The 27145-nt window shown below is 40.7% G+C and overlaps 1 protein-coding gene and 1 pseudogene across 3 annotated transcripts in view; both read right to left on the minus strand.

The window, feature by feature from the left end:
* The window catches only part of PCNX2 (pecanex 2), a 304697-nt gene that overhangs the window by 122168 nt on the left and 155384 nt on the right, over positions 1–27145 (minus strand). The gene's annotated exons all lie outside the window — the stretch shown is intronic.
* LOC116273764 lies at positions 17738–25258 on the minus strand (annotated as a pseudogene).

The following is a 27145-nucleotide window of genomic DNA, read 5'->3' on the forward strand; positions in this document are numbered from 1 at the left end:
ACAAGAGGCATCAAGCAAGATGAATCTGATTAACCTAAAATAGAAGAGTGAAAAGAAAATTACTAAGGGAGACTAAAATATAAGCAGAGAGGAAGGAACCTGGGGTAATAGTTTATCATCTGTGAAGTAGAGTTTGGGAAATTTTAACTAAGAAGAAAAACAGAAACAATGCAGGGATGACATTATCCAGCAGGAGTAGGCTACTTAGGCAAGTAAATGTGGCATTAATAAAGGAAATGCAACAAACCCTGATTCTTTGATTAGCCGACCTTATGCAGCCAGACACATTCAGACCCTTAAGAGAACACAATAGACAGAAAACATTATTTTAAGGTCATATTTCATGACTGCTAATTAGCATATCCATAAATGCAAATGAAGTAGACATTGCACATTGAAATTTTACAATCTACCAAGATGCAGGAATGCACAAAACTCAAAGGTCTCCTCTGGACCCCTGAGAATTCAGAACTAAATGTAATTCTGGGTCTATGTGTTCCTGCATGTGTTGCGATATGGAGCTTTAGGTTAAGGATGTATGGGGAGGTGGGCCATTGAGGAAGGAAGCAAGGGTGGACTTCAATAAGGAAGAAACAGGAGATAATGAAAGTGACTGATGTGAGAGAGATGCTTTTGTTCTCTAAGTATCCTGCTAATTTCACCTTGGAGTGAAGTGGAAGAAATGACACAGTTTATGCACACATTCTGTCTTCCTTTTCAATTTCCTGCTTCTTTAATTCCATGTTAGTCTTCCTGTAACTATTCCATATATGAAACAGCTTCTCCGTCTTTGAACTGTATTCTATTTAGCTCTCTCTTCCTTGTGGAGAAGCAGCTTCCTGGATTCTGCTTTTGGGAGCTTCCTCTCCTCCTTTTTTATTTGAGATGGAGTCTCGCCCAGTGTGGAGTGCAGTGATGCAATCTTGGCTCACTGCAACCTCTGCCTCCCAGGTTCAAGCGATTCTCCTGCCTCAGCCTCCTTAATAGCCGGGACTGCAGGCACGTGCCACCACACCCAGCTAACTTTTTGTGTTTTTAGTAGAGACGGAGTTTCACTGTATTAGTCAGGATGGTCTTGATCTCCTGACCTCGTGATCTGCCTGCCTCGGTTTCCCAAAGTGCTGGGATTACAGGCTTCCTCCCTCTTAAAGGTCTGTTATAATCTTGTGTGTAGCGAATCCTGCCCTTGGGAAACGGGTATGACAGCCAAGTTCATTCACCTCCTATCAGGATACACGCTGCTTGCTTTTACCCACATGGTATTTCAGCAAGATAAACAATGTTAATGTATGAGCTATAAGGCAACGTTTTGTAATGCCCTCCTGTCCCTCGAATCTCCTGCGTACCTCTCTGGATATCTAACTTGCACATTGTCCTGAGGTTTTTCTATTTGTAATAACATTTCATCAATCTAGTATATACAGGAATGAGATGGTTCATGTAGTGATTTTTCCATGTAACTGAATCTTTCCCTTATAAACACTGAAACTTTCCACATTTATGCTTTTTAAATCAAAATAATATGAGTTCACTTTTAAAAAAGTACAGAATTACACAAAGTGTACAGTGAAAGTTTCTGTTACCTGCTTTACTCTGACCTCACTTCCAGTACCAATCACAGTTAATGACTATTTGAGCAGTTATCCTTCCTGCATTTTCTGCATGTGAACATGTACTATATACACACAGACACAAACACGCACAGCCTTTTTTTTTTTTTTTTTGAGACGGAGTCTCGCTCTGTCGCCCAGGCTGGAGTGCAGTGGCCGGATCTCAGCTCACTTCAAGCTCTGCCTCCCGGGTTTACGCCATTCTCCTGCCTCAGCCTCCCGAGTAGCTGGGACTACAGGCGCCCACCACCTCGCCTGGCTAGTTTTTTGTATTTTTTAGTAGAGACGGGGTTTCACCGTGTTAGCCAGGATGGTCTCGATCTCCTGACCTCGTGATCCGCCTGTCTCGGCCTCCCAAAGTGCTGGGATTACAGGCTTGAGCCACCATGCCCGGCCTACACAGCCTTTTTATTTAACTTGAATTAACAAGGTTGGGTGCAATTTGTAGTCCCAGCTACTCAGAAGACTGAGGAGGAATCACTCGAGCCCTGGAGATCCAGGCTGCAGTGAGCTGTGATCAAGTCACTCCATTCCAGCCTGGGTGACAGAGACCTTGACTCATAAAAACAAAGAGCCCTGCTAACATTGTTTGTCCTAGGTAAGGCTATGTCTCAATCACGATCCACACTTGGACATTCCAGCTATGTGAAGCAGTGTAGTTTCAATTTTGAGTTGTATTTTTGACATTTGACAACAGAAACCTCTAATATACCAAATTTCATGTTAAATTAACATACTTCAAAAGGCTTCTGGTTTCTTCTCTGGGATATACAAAGCTGTAAAGCATGTTTCTTTCATCCTTACAATGAAAAAAAAAAAAAAACCCACAAACTTCAAATATGTGACTTTTCTAAAACGCTCATTATAGAACTGAGTTGTACAGCAGACAGCTCTTAGAGGCATGTGAACCAGAACAACTGCATCTTGAATAGCAGCTGGGTAAAATGAGGCTGAAACCTACTGGGCTGCATTCCCAGACACTTAAGGCACTCAAAGTCACAGGATGAGATAGGAAGTTGGCACCAATTACAGGTCATAAAGACTTTGCTGATAAAACAGGTTGAGGCAAAGAAGCCGGCCAAAACCCACGAAAACCAAGATGGGGATGAGCGTGACCTCTGTAGTCCTCACTACTACACTCCCACCAGCGCCACGACAGTTTACCAATGCCATGGCAACGTCAGCAAGTTACCCTATATGGTCTAAAAAGGGGAGGCATGAATACTCATTTTTTAGCATATACTCAAGAAATAACCATAGAAATGGGCCACCAGCAGCCTTCTGGGCTGTGCTGTCTGTGGGGTAGCCATTCTTTTATTCTTTTACTTTCTTAATAAACTTGCTTTCACTGTCTACTGCAGACTCACCCTAAATTCTTTCTTGCGCGAGATCCAAGAATCCTCCTTTGGGGTCTGGTTTGGGAATCCTTTCCTGTACCACAGCTAGTCCAAAATCTAAGGAGAGGAAGATACCTTCAAGGGGAAAAGAGACAACAAGCGCTCACTCACCTAGGCCAGATGCAGCCAAAGCTGGGGGGAAGATTGTGGCCGGTGGAGTTGACGAGTTGGTGAACATAGCTACGTGTGGGCTGGTGGGACAGTGTAAAGCCTCAAGGAGCCATAGAAATTGCCGGCTCTTTCTCTCAGAATTCTACAGGGTGTTCACAGAAAAGACTGGTGGGCACCCTAAGAACATGTCTGATGTGGCACAGACCTGAAGGGAGAAACGGCAGACATGCACAGGAGTGCGCGGCTCTGCCAGGCCCTTCCCCCATATCTCCGATGGAACAAAAATTGTCATCTCTGGAGGAAAGGTCAATAAATGCTGTTGTCTTTAGGGCACTGATGAAAACTCACTGCAGCTGCGGGGAAGGGATTGTTTAAAAACAAGAAACCCTCCTTCTGAGGAAGGGGCAGGAACGCCTGCTGGGCCCAGGATTACAGATGGGGGAGAGGGAGGAAAGCTGAGGACACATCCCTGAGACCAAGGGGTTTCATTAGAAAATTAATCAGAATGTCCTCCGTGTCCCACCCCCTGCCACCAAGGTAACATGTTGCAAGTTAAGAGTAAAACGTATACCAATGGGAGAGGGACAGGGAAAGGTATAAGAGCACGCAGCCACTCTGAGGTGCAGCCTGAAAGCTGGGGACCCAGCAGATTTCATTCTGGCAATCCCGCCTCACTCTCCAACCTGAACACGAGTTATCCCTCCAGGAATCCAGGGTCCACGATGCCCTGAGGATAACCACAGCAACAACGAAGCGCAACACTGTCCCACTCCCCAGTGAGATTCATTCAACTCCTCCCCCCATATTAGAAGTCTAGTGAAGGAAATGTATGTTCATTTTCAGGCATAAAAACTATTTACCTCAGTCTCTATGGGCCTCCACAAAACATTCAGCTGTCAACCAAAAATTATGAGGCACACAAAAGGGCAAGAAAAAAATTTCACTCCTAGAAGATAAAGCCATAATCAAAGAAAGACTCAGAGATGACACATAGAGTGGAACTATCTGATAGGGGATTTAAAAGAACTGTGATGAATATGTTAAGGGCTGTACTGGAAAACAACGCAGGATGAAAGGTTGAATGCGTAATCTCCGCAGAGAGATGGAAACTATAAAATAAAAAGTCAAGTGCAAATGATAGAAGTGAAAAACACAGTCACAGATATAGAAGGCTTTCTTTCCACAGGTTCATCACACTGGACACAGTTGAGGAAATCATCAGTGAACATGAAGACGGGTCAGCAGCAATGGCCCACACAAAAACACAAAACACAACTGAGTTCAAAACTGAAACATTACTGAGTATCTAAAACCCTCAGAGCAATACCAAATTGTCTAACATATGCATGCTTTGAACCTCAGAAAGAGAAGAGGAAGAGGGAAGAACAAAAGAAATATTGAATAAATAATAGCCAAAAATTTCCAAAATGACAGACAGCAAACCACAGATTCAGAAGCTCAGGCAGGGAGCAGTGGCTCACGCCTGTAATCCCAGATCTTTGCGAGGCCCAGGTGGGAAGATCACCTGAGGTTGGGAGAAACCCCATCTCTACTAAAAATATAAAAATTTGCCGGGTGGTTGTGGCCCACGCCTGTAATCCCAACTACTCAGGAGACTGAGGCAGGAGAATCACTTGAACCCACGAGGCAGAGGTTACAGTGAGCTGAGATGGTGCCACTGCACTCCAGCCTGAAGACAGAGGGAGACTCTGTCTCACAGAAAAAAAAAAAAAAAAAAAGGAAGATCAGATAGTACCAAGGAGCATAAATATACAAATGAACAAATGAATAAATAAATAACAAAACCACATGCAACAACTGCTGGAAACAAAAGACATACACTCAAACTGCTGAAAACAAACGACAAAAAGAAAATCTTGAAGGCAGCCAGAAAAAAGACACATTCCACAAAGAACAAAGGTGAGCCCTGCAAAAGACTCCTCAGAAAACATGCAAGCCAGCAGGTCGTAGAGGGACATCCATAAAGTGCTAAGGTGGTTGGGAGAACTGCCATCTTGCGGAACTATCAACATAGAATTCCATTCCCAGCGAAAATCTATTTCAAAAATGTAAGAGAACTACTTTCTCATGCAAACAAAACTGACAGAATGCCTTGCCAACAGACCTACACTCAAGAGCTGTTCCAGAAAGTTCTTCAGGCAGAAGAAAAATAATGTAGGTCAGAAACTTGGATCTACACAAAGATATAGAACATTGGGAATGAAATAAAGAAAATCATGTTTAGAAATTTTTAACTGCTCTGAAAGAGCAATTTTGCTCTAAAGCAAGAATAGTAAACAATGGATTGTGTGTTCTTAGCATATGTAAAAATAAGTATATGACAATAATAGCACGAAGGATGGGAAGGAGAAATGTTAAAGTTCCTTACACTACATTAAAGTGGTATAATATTAATTAAATTTAATATTATTGAAATTTAATATTATTTAAATTTAATATATATTTACATTTATATTATTTAAATAGTATACCACTTTCTGTGTAGTGTAACGACACCACACATATACTTTTAAAGGCAGATACTGATGAATTAACTTTTATATTCCTAATATAAGAGAATGACTTTTAAACGGCACAAATAATATGTCAGTAGAAGAAATGAAATGGAATAAAGAAGTAGTTCAAAGTGACATCCCCTCAAAGTTTATCCTGTTATCCTTCTTTCCACTGTCCTAATCACATCTCTTTCTAGAGACTCTTAAAATATTTGGTATATAATTTTTTATCACACGGAAAGTTGTACAGAATCTTGGCAGCAAGAACGGGCGTTGGAGCCAGACAGACCCAGGTTCTGATGTTAGGTCTGCCTCTTACTAGTTGCGAGATGGGTTTCAGTCCACTGAGCCTCAGTTTTCTCATCTGCACAGCAGACTGGTAATGCTACCTACCTCAGAAATTTATTGTGAAGATTGAATGAGATCATCCATGTACATATTTAGCTTAAGAACAAGAACACTGTAAGTACATTCAGGTTGTTTTACTGGTTGCACTTATGAGATTGTTTCGAAATTATTTATTTACTTTTCATTTTTTAATTTTTTGAGACAGAATCTTGCCCTGTTGTCCAGGCTGGAGTGAAGTGGCATAATCATGGTTCACTGCAGCCTCAACCTCCCAGGCTCAAGCGATCACCCCACCTCAGCCTCCCAAGTAGCTCTCCAAGAAGCACCACCACACTTAGCTAATTTTTGAATGTTTTGTAGAGATGGGGTCTCCTTATGTTGTCCAGGCTAGTCTCGAATGGCTGAGCTCAAGCGATCCACCCACCTCGGCCACCCAAAGTGCTGGGGTCACAGTCATGAGCCACCACACCCAACCCCAAATTAGTTTTTATATGTCTATCTCTCCGGCATCCCCCATTAGAATGCACTGTCATTGGCAGCAGACACTGGTATTATTTACAGTTTTACTTTTATCTTCTAGAAGATTTGTAGGCTCATAGTAGGTATTTCAGTAAATGCTTTTCAGAAAGTGAAACAAGTGACTGAAGGCCTCAGGTGTTGTCCCAGTTCATCAAGCTAACGGGCTACAGGAGCTTGGGTTCGATGGAATTTTTCCTATTGCTTCATGATTCTCATTTACGTGTCAGATCTTCATAATTGTCACTGCTTTTTTGGGTAAGACAGGTATTTATCCCCTCTTCTTCCCTGGATGTTTCAAATTTGTATAGTAACCATCTCAGTCTCATTCATAGCCTTTCTTCACCTAAGGTAGAAACACCATGGTTTGGACCACTCAAAGTACTTCCAAAACTGCCAGTTCAAGGAAAGAAAGAATGGGAAAATCTGTGACCTTGAAGATCTTGTCCTAAATATGAGCACTTGGTACAGAATTGAAATCTGCAGGTTCTAAATGTACATCCTATAAAACAATACGCCTACAGCCAGCACAGGAAGGCAGATGCCAGTGGTCAGCCTTGCAAGGAAAAGGCTTCCTTGGCTCTTCACCAGATTGAGTTCTCTATTCTGGAAGCATTTTAAGAAGGGCCTTTCAGAGGGCACTCCCAGGTGCTGAATGAGGAAGGTTTTCAAAATTCTTTCAGCAAGTGAGTCTAGAGTTGTCACCTGTCTTGAATTCCCTGAAGCCACTCAAGCAGCCTTTGTCCCTTAAGCACATCTTACTTCCCTGCTCCTTAGAAGATTCACCAGCTCTGGCTCTTCAGTTCTATTAATGAAGGCACATCACTGCCCGGAGGGACTGCAGCATTTAACCAGTGAGCAGGCTCCTTCAGCAGAGAATGATGCAAACTTTTTAAAAAGATGGGCGTTCATAAACACTTCTTTGATGTATTAGCAGGGATAAATGTGCCTGTGTACATCTTTGAACAATATAACTAACTTCACATATTTATTATAGTATACTTTGGCATGAGAATTAAGCAAAAATGAAGAAAAAAATCTTCAGTCTTGCATGCTAGGCTTGATGTCCCAAATAGGGAGAAAAAGCTGACTCTTATTTTGAAGTAAGAGGAGTTGCTAGCATGTATTTCAGCCCCTCCCATGAGATGAACGGCAGTAACTTACAGGGGTTGAGTTAAGGGAAATCATCCTCATTCTGTGTGGGTGTTGTCCTAGGGAGCAGAAGACAAAAAAGTGGATGCGTTAGGCTGTAAATCTTTAACTAAGGGAGGTGTAGGGTCTGTGCAGGCACTTTCCTGCAATTACACAACACAACACTAAGAATGCAGCCACAGGCTGTGGTCACAATGCAGTGAGCTGGCCAGTTGGGTGACATCAGCTTGTCATCCCCAGGGTAGATTTACAGCTAGAAGCAGATTGTGGTTTATTCTTCTTGGTTTTGCAAGAGGGACTCTGATGACTAGACAGCGCAGAGGAACAAACTCACAGTGCAGGAGCCAGCTCTACTGGCCCTGTGCTAACCCCCACTGTGAACAGGACAGCAGGCAGCAGCTAGACAGCTGAACAAGATTCATAAGAAGCCAAGAAAATCAAAACATACACCTTGAGAAGCCAGAGGAGAAACTCTAAGTAATCCACATGCTTAGTCTAAAAGCCTTTCTTCTCCCCTTACTCCCTTCCCCCATCACTGTGAGTCAGCATGTCTCTAGAATAATAAAACGCCACCCAACCACTGCATCCAAGCTAAGAGTTTATTTCTCAAAAAAGAGTTTTCCATCTCGGAAGCTCTCAAATGAATTCAATCAATATGTGCTGAGGAATTATTATGAACCTGCCTCTTGTTAGATGTTGCATAAGGTAAGAAAGAAAGAAATACACCAGTGGTCTCATCACTGAGGCATTTCCGGTCTTCCTGGGAACACACATGCACCAGAGGTGCGTTCTTTGTTTTCAGGCATAGTGCAAAGTTTGTGAAATTCTTTCCCTGAACCATCCTGGGTGGCAGCTGACAGTGAAAATGTATCCCTGAAAGCCCAGAAAATGTGTTTTGCCTATGCAGTGGCTGCATGGAGCTTCTGGCAAACCAGTCTTTACTCCTGAGCCTGTGCAGACTCGAATAGCACTGAATTCAAGTCAGCCGCTGTAAGTGACTTAGGATATGTTAGTGAACAGTCATTGTAAAAGACCAATATTCAACATTCCAGAGTTTTATTTCATATCTACTCTGTGCCTGACTGTGTTCTGCAAATTGGGGTTCTATCAGTAACCAAAAGAGACAAAGATCTTTTGCTTCAGGGAACTTAACATCATAGTGGGAGAGACTATAATATCATAACAATTATAAAGTATGTTGTAAGATGATGAAGGCCATGACAAAAAGGTAAAAAGTAATGTAAGTACATAAAAGGGTGAAAGGATTGGAAAGCTGGGGTGGACGGTGAAGTAGGGTAAAATTACAATATGAAACTGAGTGGGCAAGGCAAACCTGACTGAAAAGGTGAGATCTGAGCAAAGGCTCGAGAGAAGATCGAGTCCAGTGGAAATCAAGGGAGGAGCATTTAAAGACAAAGGAAACAGAGCATGGAGTCTCCAGTGGCAGCACGTCTGGCATAGTGGAGGAACTGCCAGTCTACCTGGGTTGGGCATGAGGAAGAACAGAAGAGGAGGTCAGAGTAGGAACAGAGACCAGTTGGTGCTGGGCCAGCGTCACGGGTTAGACTTTTACTCTGTATGAAGTCATGAGTCATTACAGGGTTTTGGACAGAGAAGGTACAAAATCTGGCTTGTGATTTGAAAGAAAGACTTGAGAGACGTTTGGTTTCTGCTGTGGCATGTAAAGAGCTTGGAAGTTATTTTTACAAGAAGCAGCAGCTGGATAAACAGAAAACTGATGGCTCATCTCGACCCACCAGATCACTGATATTGCAGCAGTCACTGCCACTCTGGACTATGGAGCGACAGGAGCATCCAGAAAGTCACAACGGAGATTAGCTTCTGTGGGGCAAAAGCTGCTGTGGCCATAAACTCCTAGGAACATTTAAACGATAATTTTCATGAAGTGCTACAGGCTGAGGGTGGCCGAGCATGAGATTAAGAAACTCACGGGCACTATGGTCTTAGGGAAGGGCCTATACTTTCAGGGGTTTTACTTCCAGAAACCCCACTAGGTTCTCATGGTGAAGATCAAGAAACATCCCCTCACAGCTCTAGTAGGAGGTGGGAAAGATTAAACAACGCAAAACACACAAGCTTATCCTCCAAAGCACAGCACTGTGCAGGAGCCGATCCCACATGGGAGAAAGAACTTCCTTCCACACCAGTTTACTCCGGTTTATCTCACTGGAAAGAGGAAGGGAGGAAGAAACATAGTCATTGGGGGTCAGGGCTTCAAGGAAATACATTGAGACTACTACAACCAGGGAAGGAAGTAGAGGGCATTTAAAAAAAAAAAAAGTTTACCACTTTGGAAACATTTGTGAAGGTCACAGCCTGGAGACACAGGCCCAATTAAAAATAGATTTAATTGGAAGATAATAGAATGCTCCCCCTACCCCACACCTTACCAGCACACCAACAGAAACTCAATATAATAACACTAGATCACAGATAACAGAGCTACAAGACATAAACTGTTGCTGAGGAGAAGCTTCAAGGGAAACCAAAAGTCAAGATGAGACAAAAATAAGGACACTAGAAAAATTGGAAGCCTCTGAGATCCACAGCTAAAGTAACATGGCCTAACTCTTAGAGTAACATAAATTCTCACACCAAATGCTTTCTTACCTCAGTTTCTGTTACCTGATACAACAGGTTCAACTTTCAACAAAAGATTAAGGGTATAGCAAAAGGCAAGAAAAAACATAGTTTAAAGAATTAAAGAGCCAGCAAGCCTCAGAACCAGAGTCAAACATAATATAGATGTTAGAATTATCATACAGGAGATATAAGAAAACTATGATTAGTATCTTGAGAGTTCTTGTGGAAAATGTAGTTCAAATAATCCATGGAAACAAGAAAGAAGATAAAGAAAAAACAAAGTGAAAACAGCAACAATAAAAAAGGCAAACATAAACACTACCACATCAATAATTATATTAAATGAAATGGTCTAAATATACTAAAGACAAATATTGGCAGAATGGAATAACAACCATAACTCAATTATATGCTGCCTATGTAATGATATGAACAGTTTGAAAGCAAAAGGATGAGAAAATATGTATTATGTGAATATCAACCAAAAACAGGAGCAGTGACATCATTAGCAAATAAACCTCCGAGAAAGCAAAGAAATGACCAGAAAAGACATTATGTAATGATAAAAGGATCAATCCCCCAAGACCTACCAATCCTAAATGTGTATATAGCAAACAACAGAAATGCAAAATATGTGAAGCAGAAACTGACAGAACTGAAAGAAAAAACAGACAAATCACAATTATGATTGGAAACTTTAACACATCAGTCTCAACAGTTGATAGAATAATTAGACAGAAGAAAATAAAAATACAGCAGAACTCAACAACATTATAATGCAACAGGATATGATCAACTTTTACTGAATACTCCACCTAAGAACAGGAGAACGCACAGTCTTTTTAAGTGTTCATGGACAGATACAAAGATAGACCATATACTAGGCTACACACACACAAACACATAGACACCAAAATAAACAAAAAAACTCAACAAAATGAAAAGAAATGAAATCATACAGTGTACTCAGACCATAAAGAAATCAACCTAGAAATGAATAATATAAAGATAACACATATCCAAACCCTCGGAAAATGACACACTTCTAAATAATTCATGGATCAAAGAAGAAGTCTTAAGGGAAACAAGAAAAATACATTGAATTGAATGAAAATGAATGTATAACACTTCAAAATCTGTGGAGCACAGCTAAAGCAGTGCACAGAAGGAAATTTATAGCACTAAATGTATACATTAGAAAAGAAGAAAAGTCTCAAATTGATAACAATATCCCACCTCAAGAGCCTCCCCAAAAAAGAAGAGCAAAATAAATCCCAAGCAAGAGAAGAAAATAATAAAGATAAAAGCAGAAATCTATGAAATTATAAATAAGACAAAAATAAAATCAATGAAACAAAGAGTTAGCTCTTTGAAAAGATCAATAAAATTAAGAAATCCCTAGAAAGACTGACAAAGAAAAACACAAATTAATAATATCAGGAGTGAAATAGGAGGTATCGCTAAGGAATATGCAGATGTAGAAAGGGCAGTAAGGGGATACTATGAACAACAACACATAGTACAACAGAATAATAGTAAATTTGTCAATTTAGAAGAAACAGATCATTTCCAAAACATGGCTATCAGAAAACCCAATATGGAATAGGTAATTTGAATATCCCTACAAGTATTATGGAAATTTAACTTATAAATTTAAAAACTCCCTCAAAATATTCTCCAGACCAGATGGCTTAATTGGAGAATTCTAACAAATGTTTAAAGAATTAATGCTAATTCCACAAAATCTCTCCAGAAAATAGGAGAGGAAGGGACACTACAATTCACTTTATGAAGTCAGTATTACCCTGATACCAAAACCAGACAAAGACAATACACACAAAAGACCACAACGCCCGGTCGGGAGCAAGGGCTCACGCCTGTAATCCCAGCACTTTGGGAGGCTGAGGCGGGCAGATCACGAGGTCAGGAGATCCAGACCATCCTGGCTAACACGGTGAAACTCCGTCTGTACTAACAATACAAAAAATTAGCCGTACTCAGGAGACTGAGGCAGGAGAATGGCATGAACCCGGGAGGCGGAGCTTGCAGTGAGCCAAGATGGTGCCACTGGACTCCTGCCTGGGCGACAGAGCGAGACACCATCCAAAAAAAAAAAAAAACCACAACCCCATACACAAAAATATAGGTCAATATCTCTCCTGATATAGACCAAAATTTTTAACAAGATATTAACAAATAGCATTCATAAACATTTAAGAAGAATTATGGACCATAACCAAATGGGTTTTGTTTCAGGGATGCAAGGTTGGTTTAATTTTCAAAAATCGATCAATGTAATCCATGCTATTAACAGGATAAAGAATAAAAATCACAGAGTTACATCATCCAATATAGGAAAAGCATTTGACAAAATGGAACTTTCGTTTATGTAAAACTGCTTAGAAAAATAGGAATAGAAGGGGAACTTTCTCGACTGGATAAAGATCTACAAAAAACTACAACTTACTCATACTTAATGGTGAAAGTTGTATGCCTTCTTTCTAATGTCCGGAAGAAGGTAGGGATCTACTCTCACCACTCTTATTTGACATAGTGCTGGAGGTGTTAGCTAGTGCAATAAGACTGGACAAGGAAGTAAAATGTAAACAGATCAGAAAGGAAGAAATAAAATGATCCTTACCTACAGATGGCATGGTTACCTACAGAGAAAATCCCAAGGCACGTACAAAAACAAAAAACAAACAAACAAAAAACCGTCCCCAAACTAGTAAGTAAATTCAGGCTTACAAAAATCTATTGTATCTCTATATGCCAGCAATGAAAGCATACATTCTGAAATTGAACATACAATTCAATTCATAGCCACTCAAAAAAAGGATTATGTAAGTTGTAAATCTAACAAAACTTGTGCAGAATTTATAAGCTAAAAGTTAAAAACCTCTAATGAAAGAAATCAAAAGATAAATAAATGGCTACTGTAGTTACAGATTGGAAGACTCAACATAGAAAAGATGTCAATTCTCTCTAAACTGATATAGAAGTTTAAAGCAATTCCTATTGAAATCTCAGCAAGTATGTTTTTTTATAGATGCAGTAAAAATTAACCTAAAATTTACAGGAAAGGCAAAGGTAACTAGAACAGCAAAAACAATGTTGGGAAAAAATAAAGTGGGAAGAATCCATCTACCCAATTTCAACTCTTTCAGTACAACTAAAGTAATCAAGACTTCTTGGTATTGGTGGAGGAATAAATGGATGGGTCAATAGAATAAAATATAGCACTCAGAAATATACTCACACAAACATGAGCAACTGATTTTGACCAAGGTGCAAAAGCAATTAGAGGAAGGAAAGACAGTCATTTCAACAAATGATGCTGGAATAATTAGATATAAATAGGTAAAAAAGTTAAAAGCAAACAACCCTTTACCTAAGTATCATAACTTATATTAGCTCAATAAAGATCACAGACTTAAGTATAAAATGAAAAGTATAAAACTTTTAGGAAAAAAAGGCCGAGCGCGGTGGCTCACACCTGTAATCTCAACACTTTGGGAGGGCAAGGTGGGCGGATCACAAAGTCAGGAGATCAAGACCATCCTGGCTAACATGGTGAAATCCCGTCTCTACTAAAAATTAAAAAAAAAAAAATATTAGCCTGGCGTGGTGGCGGGCACCTGTAGTCCCAGCTACTCGGGAGGCTGAGGCAGGAAAATGGCGTGAACCCAGGAGGCGGAGCTTGCAGTGAGCAGAGATCCTGCCACTGCACTCCAGCCTGGGTGACAGAGTGAGACTCTTGTCTCAAAAAACAAAAAACAAAAAAAATGGTTTAGGAAAAAAAATAAAAATAAAAACAGGAGAAAATCTTGGGGTCTAGAACCAGGCAAAGAGATTTTTGTACTTCACACAAAATTATGATGAATAAAAGAAATTACTGATAAATTAGACTTCACTGAAATTAAAACTTTTTGTGCTGTGAAAGACCCTATTAAGAGAAGGAAAAGACAAGCTACAGAGTGGGAGAAAATATTTGCAGATGACATACCTAACAAGGGAATCAAATCTAGAGTATATAGGGCTGGGCACAATGGCTCAGTCCTGTAATCCCAGCACTTTGGGAGGCTGAGGCAGGCAGATCACCTGAGGTCAGGAGTTTGAGACCAGCCTGGCCAACACAGTAAAACCCTGTCTCTACTAAAACTACAAAAATTAGCCAGGCATGGTGGCATGCGCCTGTAGTCCCAGCTACTCAGGAGGCTGAGGCAGGAGAATCTCTTGAACCCAGGAGGCAGAGGTTGCAGTGAGCCGAGATCATGCCACTGCACTCCAGCCTGGGAGACAGACTGAGACTCCATTTCAAAAAAAAAAAAAGAAAGAAAGAAAGAAAGAAAAAAGAAAAAGAAAAAAGAAAAAAAATAGAGTATATAAAGAATTCTCAAGATTAAACAGTAAAAACCCAAACAATCCAATCTAGATCATACAAAAACTCTATGAAGTCAGTTTACAGAAGAATATATACAAATGGAGAATAAGCACCTAAACAATATTCCACATCACTAACCTTTATGAAAATGTAAATTAAAACCACAATGAGATATAATTATACATCCATCAGAGTGGTTAAAATAAAATAGTGAGAATATAAAATGCTAACAAGGATGCAGAGAAAATGAATCACTCATGCATTCCTGGTGGAAATATAAAATGGTATAGCCACTCTGGCATTTTCCTTAAAAATTTAGCATGGAACTACCTACGACAATGAAAAGTAATGAATTACTGATTTCCACAACAACCTGGATGAATAATATTGTGTGAAAAAATCTTAGAAAAGTGAGTGAAAAAGACAATCCCCAAAAGTTATATATTGTATGATTCCACTTACGTAACAGTCTTGAAACATCAAAAGTATAGTTACAAACATGACAGATATTAATTTAACTATATCAACAACCAATTTAAATGTGAATGGTCTAAATATACAAATTAAGAAACAAAGTGTTAGAGTAGATTTAAAAACAACAACAACAACAACAACAAAATTTTTTTTTAAAAAGAGCCAACTACCAACTATAAGTTTGGTACAAAGAAACTAAACAAAAAGATTCAGAACAAAGTGTCTGGGAACTAATAAGTCAGCATAGAAAGGCTGCCCTATACGAAGTCAATAAACAAAAGTCAACTGCTTTCTCATATGCTAGCAAGGAATAACTGGAGTTTAAAATTAAAAAAAAAAAAAAATACACCCTCCACAATAGCACCAAATAAGACAAAATATGTGTGTGTAAATATAATAAAATACATGTAGTATCTATATATATATAGATATATATATTATATTATATTTCTATAAACCTATAGAAATCTGAAGAAAGAAACCAAAGACTATCTAAATAAATGGAATAATATTTCATGTTCACAGACTGGAAGATTGAATATTGTTAAAACGTTGATTCTTTACAACTTGATCTACAGATCCAGCATAAACCCATTCAAAATCCTAACAAGATATTTTGCAGATCTAGAGAACTGATTCTAAAATTTGTATGAAAGGCAAAATAACAATAAACAAACAGAATAGCCAACACAATATTGAAGAAGAAAAACAAAGTTGAAAAAATCACACTATTTCAAAGCTCACTATAAAATGATAGTTATCAAGACAACATGGTACTAGCAAAATAGAAACACATATTAATTGAGCAAAACAACTCAAGAAATAGACCCATTCAAATACGGTCAAGTAATTGTTGTTAAAGGCATAAAAGAAAGGCAATTCTATGGAGCAGAAGGTTCTAGAACCAATCCCCCACAGATACCAACGGGTGACTGTACATGCGTATTGGAATTGAACAGTTAACAAAATAAATGACAAATGGTAGAAGCTAATAAGTTTCTCACTATTGGAATGGAAAGTTACAGTAAACAAGGGGAAAAGGCTAGAATGATCCATGTAGTAATGGATTAGATTTGAAAACATCAATTTGAACTCATGTTTAGTTTAATGCCGATACAGGTGGTTACAGACATACAGACATATTTCTAGACATGTGTATATACGGATGATATACACACATGTATTTCCTTGCTCTTTCAGCTGAGAATGCCTAGATGCAATGACACCCCAGTATCAATAAGTACATCTAGTACCCAGATCAATACTGTTCTCCAATAAAATAGAACAGGGCTTCCTAGAGAAATGGCTTATTCTAGGACTGGGACGGGAAGTATGTGAGGATGAACCTAGATCATCCTGTAGTGACAGAAAGTTAGAAAGTACACAAAATACACACACACACACACACACACAAACACACAGAGCGGGGGGGGGGGGAGAGAGAGAGAGAAGTGGGATTATACCACAGAAGCTGCCAACTGAAGAGCTCCAAGTAGCCAAAGTTTAAAAAATTTGGGAGACAAGATAAATATTAGATTATAACCCAAGTATAAAATAAATATCTGAGCCCATACTGATACGAATGAATGAATTTGTCTCTTTAGACAAATCTCCTGTGCAGAAGAATTCAAGTAATTTAGGTACTTTCCCCCAAAGGAAGTGAAATATAACTTCCCATTCCTTCAATGTGGGCTGTGCATAGTGGCTTTCTTCCAAAGAATATAGGATGGAAAAGAGGACAAAAGGGTAAATTGCAGTGGAAAAAGTTTATGAACAATACTTAAGCCAGTTAATCATGCTTAACATTAATGGTAATATGATGATTCATGTTAATATTATAAATCTTTTTTTGTTTTGTTTTGGTTTTTTTGAGACGTAGTTTCGCTTTTGTTGCCCAGGCTGGAGTACAATGGCACCATCTTGGCTCACTGCAACCTCTGCCTCCTGGGTTCAGGTGATTCTCCTGCCTCTGCTTCCCAAGTAGCTGGGATTACAGGAGGCCGCCACCATGCCTGGCTAATTTTTTGTAGTTAGTAGAGACGGGTTTCACCATGTTGGTCAGACCAGTCTCGAACTCCTGACCTCAGGTGATCCACCCACCTCAGCCTCCCAAAGTGCTGGGATTACAGGCATGCACTACTGTGCCTGGCCATAAATCTTTAATATAATGTGATGAGAATGATACTTGACCTACATGGTTTTCCTCCCAAAAACACATAACCCTAATATAAATACGAGGAAAGGATCAGACAAATCCCAGTCGAGGGATAGTCTGTAAAATACCTGATCAGTACTCCTCAAAACTGTCAAGTCATCACAAACATGGAAAACATGAGAAACTACCACAGCCAAGAGGAGCCTAAGGAAGCAGGATAACTCAATGTATTCTGAATGGGACCCTCCAACATGGAAAGGACATTAGACAAAACTCAGGATGTCTGAATACAGTATGAACTTTAATCGTAACACACTATTTGGGCTCATTAATTATGACAAATGTACCATACAAATGTAAGATATCAGTAACAGGGAAACAGGGTGTGGGGTATATGGGAATTCTCCATACTATCTTCATGTCTTTTCTGTAAATCTAGAATTATTCCTCTCTCTCTCTCTCTATATATATTTTTTAAATGAAAGGCCTCACATGTTTATTACTGAACCCAGTCAACCAACGCATTCACAATAGATTCAGAGAGGAAAGAAAACACGTCGAACTCTCCAGATAGTGGTGACATTTTCAGTTTGATATGGTAATGTGATCGTGACCTTCAGACAGCACAAATATGTGTGCCATCTCATGTGCAATTCCTTATAGACCCAGCTTGGTTCTTCTCCAATGTCTCCTTTGGAGTTGTACCTGATTTTATCTCCAGTTTTCATCTGAATCCACTGGGGAATGGGACGATTTTGCTTTTGTTTCTTGGCCAGGAATTGCTTAATCTTGAAAGTCTTGTGAGAAGACACGGTGAGAAGCGGAGGCAAGAACACACCACGATGGCGGAGAAAGGAAAAGAGGGGCCAAAATATATTTAAAAAAAAAAAAAAATCTGACCGGGCACGGTGGCTCACGCCTGTAATCCCAACACTTTTGGAGGCCGAGGTGGGCGGATCACGAGGTCAGGAGTTCAAGACGAGCCCAGCCACCATGGTGAAACCCCCATCTCTACTAAAAAAATACAAAAATTAGCTGGGCGTGGTGGTGGGTGCCTGTAATCCCAACTACTCGGGAGGCTGAGGCAGGAGAATCACTTGAACCCGGGAGGCAGAGGTGGCAGTGAGCCGAGATTGTGCCATTGCACTCCAGCCTGGGTGACACGAGCAAGACTCTGTCTCAAAAAAAAAAAAAAAAAAAAAAAACTTCTTGTAATATGAATGCAAATGAAAGACAGTTGTGTCTATCACAGCTAAGTGGAATGCTTAATGATTTGATGAAGGCAAATCTCTAAAGACAATGCTGTGGACCTAGATATGAATGAGAAGAGATTTGGGGAGAAAGAAAATGTGGACTACTTTCAGACTGTTTGACAAAAACCTTTAACATCTCAATCCAAGTAGAATAAAAAACAGAAATGGAAATTGAACACCCTAGAAAATGTATCATGGGCATAGTTCACTGAAAAAGACCATATAGTCATTTTGTAGATTCCCACTCAAAGGGAAGTCCTCGCCCTCCATCAGAATACTGGTAATGGAAGTTAATGTGTAAGTTTTTAAGTTATTATAATAAAGACAAGTACAGAGGTATCATTTATTATTTCTTGCTTAATTTTTTTCAATTAACCAACCAACCACCTGAATATAAAGTTTCCACTGTACTGGTCCTTCTTCTCCTCATTCTCATTCTCGTTTTCTCTCTCATTATTTCTTTGTTATCTATACTTTCAAATGACAACCAAGCAGCTGGTATGTAATCCAGACAAATTTTCCATAGAAAGCTGTAGACAATTTAAGTTTTATCAGAGCAAATGTACTTTCTTAAGGATAGGATGCCGTAGGGTATGAAGAACACTAGGCCTTATGGATTGAAGTTATTATGAGGGTTAGTCTTATCCAACAGAGAACAAACTGTGAAATGATCTTACTGAAAATTCCAGGATCAATAAATAATTCCAGGATCAATAAATCTGACAAGTCCATTCTTCAGCACAGTGAGGGAAAGCGAGCTAAAAATAAACTGAAAATGGAGCATGAATCAAAACTATCTCACCAAAAACATAATGTAGGGATGCTATGACCACCATCTTATTTCAGGATAATGAGAATTAGTCCACATACTGACCCTGTGAAGGAGATGGGTGCAGATGTTATCATCCAGAAACTTGGAGGAAGCAGAGGGAAACACACTAAGATTAATGGCACCAGAGGAAACAACATTTGTTGTTCACGGTTTTCCTGGCTAGGAATGCCTAAGGACTCAGTTCTGGTACTAAAAGTGTCAATGCTTGCATTTTAAATGTAGAGATGGCGTCATTACGTCATTAAGTGCACATTGCAGACTAGTCTTTGCATCACACATATTTAGCATGCTTATTCCTGCAAGGGCAATGGACTAAATCCTTCACAGGTAACAAAAACATCATGTTTAACACCATTCACCTCTTCTGGACCAATAAAGAATCAACAGCCCTAAAGTGGTTGTGACTATCGAGTTTTCCGTGAAAGACAGCCTCACTGAACAACATATAACAAAGTTCCCAAACACCCACATTTAAATACACTGACCTGTGATCAATGAACATACTTGGTCATTTACAAATAGGTATTGAGACCTCACCCTACTAAGGGCACTAAAGAAAGCACAGAGGATACAAAGAAGGAAGAACGGAGTACCTGACCTTGAAGAACTCACTCTAACGGTGTCAGGACTACTGTGCTGTCAACCTAACCAGTGGCTTCTCTGTTGCTAAATCTAGTAGTGGCATTTCAGTGTTGAGCTTTGATTTCTGAAGGCTCTGGCATTGCTGAACTATTCCTTCTTTCTTAAAACTGTTTTCTTTCTCGCTTTCTATTATACTGTACTTAATTTTGTTTCATGGGTCATTTCTCAATCTTTTGTTACATCCTTTTTTCTCTACCTGTTTCTTAAATGCTGGTCATCCCTGTTGGTAGCAATATGTGTTTTGGAACGATTCTCTACTGAGACCCTTTCAAGAGCATCATCTTGACCCAGCAAGTCCAATCCCAGCGGTCTGTGCTTCTAAAACACTCACAGGCACCATTATGTTAAACATGACCTTCTGTGTAGTCCAATGCAGTGGCCACCTGCCACTTCCATCTGCTTCCCTTGACTTCCAGTCCCTGTGGTTTGGTTGAAATTCCAGGGGTGGGCAGGCAGTCCAGGACTCATCAGCTAGGGAACCCATATCCCTCCTGCCATTGTACCTAGTTCAAGAATGAACATGTGACACAAAATGTCGATAAGACTTCTCCCCCACTCCAAGACTTTGGCTGAAACTATCAAGAAAGATACTCTTTCTTTTGGGTGAAGATTATTAGTCATAAGAATGCTATAAATGTAGAACTGCTAGTGACCATAATTACCACCACGCAGAGACAGCAAGTCTAACTATAAAGTCAACAGATGGGAGAGAAGGAGAAATAAAAACAGAACTTCAATGCCATCATTAATGCCTTTGGGTCATTCAATAAGTTATGTAAACTGTTAAATTCTCTTTTGTCAGCTGGGCACAGTGGCTCACGCCTGTAATCCCAGCACTTTGGGAGGCTGAGATAGGCAGATCACCTGCGGTCAGGAGTTCAAGACCAGCCTGGCCAACACGGTGAAACCCCGTCTGTACTAAAAATACAAAAATTAGCCAGGTGTGGTGGCAGGCACCTGTAATCCCAGCTACCCAGGAGGCTGAGACAGGAGAATCACTGGAAGTTGGAAGGCAGAGGTTGTAGTGAGCCGAGATCACGCCACTGCACTCTAGCTTGGGTGACAGAGCAAGACTCCGTCTTAAAAAAAAATCCTTTTCCCAAAAATGTCTTTCTCTTTTTATTATTCCCTAATCTAGTTAATGACACCCCCTTTCATCTAGTCACTGAAGTATGCTGAGAGCTCTCCCAGAGGCGGCTTTCACCCGCAGTGCACTCTCTCCCGAATCTATCTGGTCACTAAATGTAATCAACTCTCTCTCAAATGCTTCCTGAATTTGTTCCCTCCTTCCCCTCACTTCTGCCACCTCGGTTCAAGTCCTCATGAGTTGCTTGAATGACTGCAATAATTTCCTATTCAGTTCCAAGACTCCATGCCTTCTCATCATTTATTCAATTCCACAAAGGGATATTTCCAAAATGCAATTCTGATCTGTTTTTCCTCTGCTTAACAGCCATCAGCCGAAGTAGGAATGAAGTTCACACTCTGTAGCATGGCATGCTGGGTCCTTCGAGATCCATCTCACGGACACCTCTGGGTTCATCTCTTACTTTCCCAACCATCCACTCCCCTTTCCAGGTTTTCACACTTCCCAAATATCTCGTGGTTTCTGGAATGTGCCAACTCCTCTCTTGCTTCTGTGCCTTCACACATGCAACTTCCTCTGCGTAACTCACTCCTCCCTGCCTTCTTTGCCTGACTTACTGATTCTTCCTCAAAGCTTAAGGTGAGCATCGTTTTTGGTTCTCTCAGGTTAGTGTGGGCACTAGCGCTCATGAAACTCTACCGCTATCACCTCCCTTACCATCCTTTCTTGTAATCATCTCTTTACTTGTCTGCCTCTTTTTTCAAACTCTCCAAGCAGGGAAGGCAGTATCACAAAATACAGATTCAAAGCCAGACTGCCTGGCTTTGAATCCTGCCCTACCATTGTATAGCTAGGAGACTTTCTGGCAATTCACTTAATTTCTGTGCCTCAGTTTTCTCACCTGTCAAATGAGGCGTATCCACCCACAAAGCTGTTGTGAAGATTACATATGTTATTATGCACAAAGTGTTCAGAACAGTTCCTGGCCCACAGAAAATACCAAACAAAGATTTGGCATCATTTGTATTACTAATAGTCTTTGTATAATACCTAGTGCAGTGCCTGACAGGCACCCAGTAAGTGCTCAATGAATGAACAATTGCTTTTTTGAACTAAGTATTTTGAATAAGTACTTCTGTATAAGTATGTACTTTTTAAAAAAGTGGCTCAATTTTAATCCAAGACTTTCTACCTGTACTCACAAAATATGGAAAATGCCATTTAGAAACTTCAATTTCAAATAACTTGAACCCCCAGTGGGGCTGTCCATGAGAAAGCCATACATCACGGTTCTGGTGTGATCATTCATACAGCTTTATCATAAATACAACCTCATGCATTCATTTTGATCTCCTAAGTGGCAAAAGTGTTATGTCCCATGTTGAACTAATGGCCTGTAGAATTTTATGTTTAATGTATTCTGGAAATGCTGGCAGAATGATCCTATGGCAGGATTTTCTCAAGTTCTGCTTCTACATCCTGTAACAACCCAAAGTTACCACAATTTTAAAAACAATGTTTTTGTTTGTTTGTTTGTTTGTGTTTGAGATGGAGTTGTGCTCTGTCGCCCAGGCTGGAGTGCAATGGGACTATCTCGGCTCATTGCAACCTCCTCCTCTGGGGTGCAAGTGATTCTCCTGCCTTAGCCTCCCAAGTAGCTGGATTACAGGCATGTGGCACCACACCCAACTAATTTTTGGATTTTCAGTAGAGACAGGGTTTCACCATGTTGACCAGGCTGGTCTCAAACTCCTGATCTCAGGTAATCCACCCACCTCGGCCTCCCAAAGTGCTGGGATTACAGGCATGAGCCACTGTGCCCAGCCAACAATGGTTTTTAAGAACTTTTTCAGGGCCAGTGGGAGGTCATGAAAGAGTATTGTCATCTTTGCTCCTGTAACAATCAATATTCCTTGCAACCAAATATCCTCATCTGCACGTTTTACTGTACCCTAAAGACCAAGACAACCAGAAATGTCACCAATGAATAACAAAAGTTCTTAAAAGAAAGGAATGACTGAAGAAGCAAGATAAAGAGAGGGACTGGATGGAGGAAATGAAGGAGCGAGGAAGAAGGATGTGTGGTTGGAGGATCACACATCTCAGGAAGGGACATGCTGGGACCCTTCTTTCTCACTGCCCTCCTACCCTCCCCAACCGCCCCCTGCTCCCAACACACACCCACCCACGTATCTACACACATGCAAGCCCAGGGCGCCATTCAGTAGGAAGTGTCCCACCCACCATCTCAATACACAGGCTGCACTTAACTTGTCTGGTGGATTCCGGCCTTGGAACTCAGTATTTCCACCCTCAAACTTTTTTTTTTTTTTTTTGTAAGATGGAATCTTGCCTTGTCACCTAGGCTGGAGTGCAGTGGCGCGATCTCGGTTCTCTGCAAGCTCCGCCTCCCGGGTTCCTGCTATTCTCCTGCCTCAGCCTCCCAAGTAGCTGGGACTATGGGCACCCGCCACCATGCTCGGCTAATTTTTTGTATTTTTAGTAGAGACAGGATTTCACCGTGTTAGCCAGGATAGTCTCCATCTCCTGATATCGTGATCTGTCCATCTTGGCCTCCCAAAGTGCTGGGATTACAGGAGGGAGCCACTGCGCCCAGCCCCGCCACCCCCCCCCCCCCCCTTTTTTTTTTTTTAACCAGGTCTGGCAGACTTAAAGAGACTAGGCAATAGTCATTCTCCAGACCTCAGGAGGATTGGGGGATTTGGGGGCTTAGGGAGGTAGAGAATATCATGCGGGCAGGGCCTGGGCCCTTTGGAAGCCATCTGTTTCCTTCCTTAGCCTCCTGGCGCTTTGATCTCACCCTCTCACTAATCACTTCTCTCCTCCCTTTTTACCCATAAAGCCCGAAGGATTAGAGGCAACCAACTCAAAATAATACTGTGTCCTATATTTGGGCAGCTCCTTTCTTCTGAGGAAACTGAGTGCCCATCCAAATGTGTCTTCAAGAACCTCACAGCCCTTCTGTGAGGGGGGCTGCCAGGCTAATAATAATTCTCTATTTACTGAAGCAGGAGCAAGGCTGAGGGGAGGGCTGGGGGACATCTGCAGTGGTCAGACGACAGGACCTATCATAAGCAGGACTTCCATGAGTCTAGTGGCAAGCAACATTTCACATTTTGCAAGTAATCGTCCCAGAGAGCAGTATTGCCTGTAAGCACCACAGTGGAGGCGTCTAGAAAGCCCCTAGGAAATACATTCAAAGAGACTTTTTTTTTATATTTATATATATATTAAAATGAGCAGAATGAAAAGGAGCTATCAATTAGGACCTTCAGGCAGAATCTTTATAGGGGACCTTAACTGTGAACTTCTCCTTGATATAATCATCTTCTGTCACTAATATCCACTGGTTTTTTTCCAGGAAAATCACAGACACTCTCTTTCTTTCACTATATTCTTTTTCATCAGAGAATAAGATCTTGCTTCTCATTCCAGAAAACTCATTGTCACCAGCTCTCTGAAGATGAAGAGTGATCAGGCATTAGCGGGAGGTGAGATTGGCCAGGACTCAGAATCCCCAACTTTCTGACTTGCCGCCTACTTTCCTAGCTTTTGTCTCACTAATTTTTCTTTTCTTTCTTTGACACTTAGCCATTATCCCAGTCTAAGAGTGGACTATTCAAATACTATGTGCTAATGCTCCCTCAATTAGAGAAAATAAGAAAGCTGCAACTCTGGTTCTATCTGAAATTATTCATATGCTAACTGGTGCTTCAAAAAGATGATGGCAAAGTGAGTCAAATGCCTGCACAACTAAGTTTTTGTGCATTTCATTTTAGATCATGTTTTTTTGTTTGTTTGTTTGTTGTGAGACAGAGTCTCACTCTGTTGCCCAGGCTAGAGTGCAGTGGTGGGGTCTCAGCTCACTGCAACACCTCAGCCTCCCGAGTAGCTGGGATTACAGGCACCCGCCACCACATCCAGCTAAATTTTTTTTCTATTTTTAGTAGAGATGAGGTTTCACCATGTTGGTCAGGCTGGTCTCAAACTCCGGACCTCAGGTAATCCACCCTCCTCGGCCTCCCAAAGTACTGGGATTACAGGCATGAGCTACCGTGCCGGGCCTAGATCATGTCCTTGTCAGGTTCCACCCTCCCCATTCTGCAAAGGGTGTCGCTAAGGGTCTGCACCGACCAGAAGGATGACTGACAGCCATGCTTACTCCCTTTCTTTGTGCCTTGAAAGCCCCTTTGGGTGAGATACCCACTTCAAGCCACATATTTTTGTCAGTGGACTGCTGTCAGTGCAGAATGCTGTCAGGATGGGGAAAGATGGCCTGTGCTCCCATAAAGGAAAGCCACTCTTCTTACCACAGATATGGAATTATTTAGAAGCCAGGCTCTAGGACTCTTACAGAAAGAAACCTCACTCCTCTTCTGTTCACCTGGAGCCACTCAGGAATACAAGATGATATGAAACTGACAGTTTAGTGTGGAAAAGTGGCCACATTCCTTCACAAACACAGTGTGTCACTTCTCTTTTTCTACTTACATACAGCTTTAAAAACACAACCTTCTATTGGAGAGTATGTTCTACTTAATTTTTTTCAGTTATATTGATAAATCCTCCTATTTATATTGATAAATAGCTCCTTTCATTCTGTTCATTTTAATATATATATATATTTTAAAAGGCATTATTTTCCATTTTACAGGAAACTGAGGCTCAGAAAGGAATATAAACATCATTGTGTCAAAATGTAAATAATGCCTGAGTCAGGACTGAACTCCTTCTGGCACATTTTACATCTTTTTTATTTTTTATTTTTTTGAGACGGGTTTCATTCCTGTCACCCAGGTTGGAGTGCAGTGGTGAGATCTTGGCTCACTGCAACCTCCACCTCCTGGGTTCAAGCAATTCCCCTGCCTCAGCCTCCTGAGTAGCTGAGACAACAGGCACATGCCACCACTCTTAGCTAATTTTTGTACTTTTGGTAGAGACTGGGTTTCGCCATGTTGCCCAGGCTGCTCTCCAACTCCTGAGCTCAAGCAATCTGCCCATCTCAGCCTCCCAAAGTGCTGGAATTACAGGCGTGAGCCACTGCACCAGGCCACATTTTACATCTGATGATAAACTCTTACTCCTGCAAGCAGTGAAATAATTTCTAGTAACTTCACAAATAGTTTAAAGATTATAGGATATAATGCTACATTTATTATGTGAGATAACAGAATTTGATACGTAAGGAAGGAAAATTGCTTATGGAAGTCTGTGATTTGAACAGTAAGAAAAATGGAATAAGTTAATCAGAACAAAACAGAACTCAGCAAACAGGAAACAAATGTTTGACCAGGGCCAGGGTCTACAATAAAATACAGAAATTGGGGCAGGCTGCAGAAGTAATAGTGAGAAACCAATGGAAGATGACACAAGAGGGATGTAGGTGACTGAAAATTAGTGCCCAATTGGAGTTATAAGAGGAAATTGGGGGCCAGGTGCAGTGGCTCCTGCTTGTAATCCCAACACTTTGGGAGGCCAAGGTAGGAGAATCACTTGAGGCCAGGGGTTGGAGACAAGTTTAGGCAACATAGCAAGACCCTATCTTTACAAAAAGTCTTTGAAACAATTAGCCAGGCGTGGTGGTGCATGCCTGTGGTCCTAATTACTCAGGAGGATGGGGCAGGAGGATCACTTGAGCCCAGAAGTTGGAGGCTACAGTGAGCAATAATTATGCCACTGCACTCCAGCCTGTGAGTGGCATTGTGTTTGTGAAGGAGTGAGACTCTCTCTCTAAAATAAAAAACGAAGAAATTCACGTGCAATGATGGGGTGGGGGCAATTACTTATGAGGCATCTTTAGTATGATACAAGAGTTTTTGATTTTTGTTACCTAAGAGAATCCAAGAGAAAGGCACTAGAAGGAAAAGGTAAGTAATAGAAATAAAATAAAGATGAACAGAATTGATTAAGAGGTGAAAAAATTTTAAACATTTAAAATTTAGAAAACCTTACAATTAAAAAGATTATTAACTAAAAGGGGAAAGGTGTTGCTGAAGTCAGTCTCCACAAGAAACCCCATGGCTGCTGTATTCAACTGGGGTTG

Source organism: Papio anubis, chromosome 1, assembly GCF_008728515.1.
Source record: "Papio anubis isolate 15944 chromosome 1, Panubis1.0, whole genome shotgun sequence".
Lineage (NCBI taxonomy): Eukaryota > Metazoa > Chordata > Mammalia > Primates > Cercopithecidae > Papio > Papio anubis.